Source organism: Sceloporus occidentalis, unplaced genomic scaffold (assembly GCF_023333645.1).
Source record: "Sceloporus occidentalis isolate IW3139 unplaced genomic scaffold, rSceOcc1.0.p SCAF_130, whole genome shotgun sequence".
NCBI classification, from domain to species: domain Eukaryota; kingdom Metazoa; phylum Chordata; class Lepidosauria; order Squamata; family Phrynosomatidae; genus Sceloporus; species Sceloporus occidentalis.
Window position 1 is genome coordinate 2,639,264 of NW_028317110.1, and position 6,000 is coordinate 2,645,263.

The following is a 6,000-nucleotide window of genomic DNA, read 5'->3' on the forward strand; positions in this document are numbered from 1 at the left end:
GCGGGTCACCGCCTGTTACCAGCCGCACTAAACATGTCGGTGTTTTAGCAGCAATCAAACGAGGGACTGGATTATAAACAAAACCGAACAACAAATACAGTGGTTTTTTTTTAACGTATTTATTTCATGCTTCTAGTGCCGTTCTGTACACCCAGTGCCCTCCGCGCGGTCTGCCATCTGTACCTCATCTCAAGGAGCTGCCGTGTTTGTGAGGGCGAAATGTTCACCATAAGCAGACATGGAAGTAGTTAACCCATTAAAACGGATAGTCGGCATAGAAAGTATAAATCAAGCTATTATGTGGCTTTTGTTTATATTATGACTAAAGATCTGAACAGTTTTCAATTATTACAGATTAAATGGAATATATGTATGTACTACATGTCTGTGCATAGATGTATAATAAATGTATGAAACGGATCAGGATTTTGTGTAGTTTTTCTCCTTAATAAAATTCCATGAACCCTGGTTGTGCCTCTCTCATCATGGAGGACATCCTTATTGATCCCACAGGTCCCCCCAGGGTTATATACGTGTGTATGCATTTGCTAACACTGTGGGTATCACACTGGGAAAAAAAGGGATCATTAAAACATATTTCACTTTGTACATGAAACATAGCAATGGGAATCAAAAAAAAAAAGAAACATAGGAATAGAGTTTGACTGCAGACTCGCATCTTCACTCAGGAGTCGGGATAACAATATGCCGATCCCATTCATATCTATATTCCCTTACTGTGTTAACCGCCACCACTCAGTCAGGACATACAGCTACATGCCATGGATTTGATGTTTTTATATCCGGAGCCATCTTGGTCAGTGGCGTAAGTACAGGGGCCGACCCTGCGACTGCTTGTCTTCTCGTGCCTTTTTTACACCATTTTGAACCCTTAATCACGTCGCTTCTTTAAATGTCACTTTATTACTCTGTTAGATTATCTTGATTAGAGTCCCCAAGGGTTTTGTTTATACTTGGCGTTCTCTTGGCAATATATATATATATATATATATATATATAATTATAATTATATATATATATACTCTACCATTCAAAAGTACGAGGTCACATAGATCTGTCTCTCTTTTTGTAAGAAAACGAATGTTGTCTATTAAAATGACATGAAATGCATCAGAAATACAGCACAGGCATCATTAATGTTATAAATGACTGAATGATTGTAGCTGTGTTCCAACGGCACGTTGTGTTTAATCCAAGTTTAAATTTAAAAGGCTAATCAATAATTAGAAAACCCCTTTTGCAATTGTTACAGCTAGACATTTATTTTCCAAGTGACCCCACATTTTAGAATGGTAGTCTGTGTGTGATATATATATATGTGTGTGTGTGTATATACCGTGTATATATATATATATATATATATATATATATAATCACACACTACTGTTTCAGAATTATATATTGACATCATAACTGTAAGCGTTGTCTAGCCGGCTTGTCGCTGAGAGTTCCGAGCCCCGCCCTGCTATTGTGATGTAACAGATGTGCCACGCCCTTCTACTGTGACATAGTGTAGGTTATAAAAGCACTGGCCGTCAGGCCAACATATGCTTTTGTAAGCTGACAGTACAAGATGAGGAGCATAGCTCTGGTTTTCGTTGTTACTGTTCTGATCCATGTGATCTTTACTTTGGAGATTTACACAAATAGCTGGGCTGTGCACATACCTGATGGCTCTGTAGAGGCAGAACGTATTGCACAGAAATTCGGTTTCATCAACCTTGGCCAGGTGGTGCTTGGCAGTGATTTCTACCATTTATCTCATCGTGGCATTCAAAGGAAATCCTTCAGCCCTCACTGGGGTAGAAATATTCAACTGAAAAAAGAACCCAAGGTTAGCTGGTTTGAGCAGCAGACGCTGAGGAGAAGGGAGAAAAGACAGCCTAGTATGGTTCCCACAGACCCCCTCTTCAGCTTGCAGTGGTACCTGGGTAAAAATCTTGACTTAGGCATCCAGACTGCTTGGAACCGTGGATATACCGGACGAGGCGTGGTGGTGACCGTTCTGGATGATGGGCTTGAAAAGGACCACCCCGATCTCGCATTAAACTATGATCCGGAAGCGAGTTATGATTTTAATGACGACGATCCTGACCCTCAGCCCCGATATAACTCATCTAATGAGACCAACCACGGGACCCGCTGTGCAGGCGAGGTGGCTGCGGTTGCCAATAATGATATCTGCGGCGCTGGAGTAGCATACAACGCTAGAATAGGAGGTGTGCGAATGCTGGATGGGATAGTCACAGACTTTGTTGAAGCTCAGTCGTTGAGTTTGAACCCACAGCATATTGACATTTATAGCGCCAGCTGGGGTCCCACTGATGATGGAAAGATACTGGATGGACCAGGAATGTTGTCTTCTGAGGCTTTTTACCAAGGAATACTAAATGGCCGCCGTGGCCTTGGATCTATCTTTGTTTGGGCATCTGGAAACGGTGGCAGGAATGACAACTGCAACAGTGACGGCTACTCCAACAGTATCTACACTGTTGCTGTTGGGGGTGTCACAAATCATGGAACAGTCCCTTGTTACAGTGAGGCGTGTGCATGCAAACTTACAAGCACTTACAGCAGCGGTGGTGGTGAGGAAGAGACTTTTATCACCACTGATATACGCCACACGTGTACAGATAAACACACCGGGACTTCAGCCGCCACTCCACTTGCTGCCGGGATCCTTGCTTTGGCATTGGAGGCAAACCCAGCTCTTACATGGAGGGATATACAACATATCGTGGTAAGAGCGTCCAGTCCTGCCCACCTAATGGCTGACGATTGGGTCATAAATGGAGTGGGAAGAAAAGTGAGCCACTTTTTCGGCTACGGACTCTTGCATGCTGGACGAGTAGTGGAGCTGGCCGAAACATGGGAGACAACGCAGCCTCAAAGAAAGTGCCTCATAACAATTGTGAGCACCCCTAAAAGAGTGCATTCAGATCTGATTTTGACTTACAATGTCACTGCCTGTTCTGGGTCCCCCAATCACATAACATCCCTTGAGCATGTCCAAGCCCAAATGACCCTCAGCTACAGTCGCAGAGGTGACCTGGAAATCTATCTTACCAGTCCTATGGGCACCCGTTCTGTGCTGATGGGCAAGAGACCACATGATACCAGCACTGATGGGTACAGAGATTGGTCCTTCATGACCACACAATCTTGGGATGAAAATCCATTGGGCCTTTGGACCTTAGAATTTAGGAACAGAGGAAGCTACACCAACCACGGATTTCTACATCACGTCACGTTGATTTTGTACGGGACAGATGAACACATGATGTCCAGGAAAATCAAGAAGTCTGTCATGAGAAAGTGTCTGAGGCGGGATAGAAATGGGTCGTGCATAGAATGTTTGGCACCATATTATACCTTTGGAAAGCTCTGTCTATCTTACTGCCCTGCCAAATACTTTAAGTCTACGCAGAGAGCGGAGGTGTCAGAGCCCAGCAGCTTTCACCTTGTTCGTTCTTGTGCCGCTTGCCACCCATCCTGCTTTACGTGTAAAGGGTCGTCTGCCAATAATTGCACTTCCTGTTCCCCTTTATACGAATATAATGGAAAAGACAACTCATGCGTAAGATCTGACTCCCCAAGTGTAGACTTACAGAACGCCTCATTCATCCGGATCCCTCAAACAACATTAGTGGCAGTGATAATGAGTGCGGCCATTGTAATGGTTATGGGACCGCTGGTGGTTTTCATTCACTGGTATCTACGAAAAAGATCACGAGTAGACCCCAGTCCCGTCTGATGGGCAACCACCGTGCTCTAAATCAGATCTGGAATCTGCGCAGGGAGGAGATTTCCTTTGCTTTTGAACACTGATGAGGACAAATTCAACAAGGGAGAGTAGAGACCCAACCTGACGCGGATAGCACTGTTACACCAATAAAATTCCTTTTACTATTTGGCAAAAATACCTTTTCCTTGCTATATTTTACAAATTTAGATTTTAAGTACCTGGAAATTTTATGTTGAATAATAAAACAATTAAACCGTGCTCGCATGCTTGAAGGAAAAGCTTAGACCGATCTCAGATTTCATATCTTGTGTGGATTCCAAAACAAGAATCAAGCATTCTATAGCAATGCACATTGATTAAAGATTGGAAATACATCATTTTTATGTGACTTAATGTCACCACTGACATGTTTGGTTTTATTTTGCATTTAAGTGACTTAAAAGTTATGTAATACCCCAGATCCTTACATCACAATATAGAACGGAAAAGAAACACCTTCACGAGTGGGTAGGTCTTAAAAAATGAATATGAAATAAATTACAGTACCCTACAAATCTTGCTGCTCCCGCAGATCAACACTCCTCATAAGTGTTATAACAAATGATGTATAGGCAAAGGTCGGGGCGCATAGATATGTGGGAAAAAATAAAACAAATATAGTGTAATAAGTTAATACGAAAAAAATAAAAATAGAGATGTTTGTTGCACTCACAAATGTATTAGAAATAGAAAGCTCGTCAAAAATCCATACTTTCTTTCGTCTTAGGAGCTTCTGTGTAGAAGATAAGAAACGAAATAGTGCAATAAAAAAGATATTGTTTAATGAATATAGATTAAAAACTTACAAACAAGTAGGCATAACAACTGGGTTATGCGTAAGAGCAGTGTCCTTTATAAAGATAAGTGGATGATCATCAAGTCCATGTAAAGTCCAGGTTTTCAATAGTTGTAAAGTTTTCCAAAATATCTCAACGCGTTTCACCAATTCTGGCTTCCTCAGGAGAAAATTTAAGAAATCAATCTGTATCCTGTCTGTGTTTTCGCGGTTCTTTTAAAGGTCCCGGCTCGCCGTCTTGTTCTATTTGCGTCATTTCGACGTCATCACGTTTAGTCTTTTTTCTTTTTTCTTTTCTTTTTTAATTCCTCAGGATGAAATAACGGCAGATGTTGTGGAACCCTCTGTTTCATTCTGTCAACGGGACTCGTAGTCGGCAGTATTCGTAAATCGGTAAGTGTGTAAAATAGATTTATACAGTTAAAAACATGACATATAGAATGTTTTTCATTTAACTATCTTTTCTAGTTACAGGGATATATCGGCAGAGCATCAAGGGACCAACAGAAGGAAAGACAGACAGGCTGATTCAAGATAGAAGACATCTGTGTATGTGGTTTGGCATCCGTCCAAACCTCAATAGGCAAGTGAAACAATGTAGCAACTTAGTAACAATATTAATTGGTACCAATTTAAAGATCCAATGTATTCAGTGAATGTATTTTTATTTTCTTAGGAATCTATCCTGTTGGACAGAACTCCCACACGAAAGAAGACATAAGAGAGAGATGTAGAAGAAAGTATTCTGATTGTACTCTCGCTAATTGATTAATTGAATGCTGTCACGATTATGTTACTGATATCCATCTGTTCTGTGGTTGAACAATTAACCTTCAGATGGAACAAACATGGTGTAAAAATGATGTTATTAAAAGAGAGAAATCTTGTAAAAATATTGTTTAAAAATCATGTGTATAAAATCGTGTATATAAAAAGTATATGAATAAAAACGCTTATATGCAATTTTAATTAGTATGTGTGATAAAATATGTTGTAAATAAAAACTTAATAAAATAAATATAATTTAAAAAAGAAAAAATAAATTTTGATTGTTTGAAAAGGGAATTAATACACAAAAAATGAATGGATTCACAAAAAAATGGATATATCGAATTCTACATTCAATCCGTCTTTCTTGTAGGTTTGAAATTTATATATCCATTCAGTTTCTTTTCTTGATAGCATATCTTTTACATCTCCTCCCCGCCAGTGGGGGGATACTAAATCTATCCCTATTACTTTAAAATCGGAAAACGAGAATTTATTACATTTTATACAGTGTCTTGGGACATCTATATTCATTAAACAATATCGTTTTTATTGCACTATTTCGTTTCTTATCTTCTACACAGAAGCTCCTAAGACGAAAGAAAGTATGGATTTTTGACGAGCTTTCTAT

At 39.9% G+C, this 6,000-nt stretch overlaps 1 pseudogene; it reads left to right on the forward strand.

Annotated features, from left to right (window-relative positions):
* The first annotated feature begins 1,594 nt into the window (after positions 1–1,594).
* LOC149281614 (proprotein convertase subtilisin/kexin type 4 pseudogene) lies at positions 1,595–4,924 on the forward strand (annotated as a pseudogene).
* Positions 4,925–6,000: the final 1,076 nt, after the last annotated feature.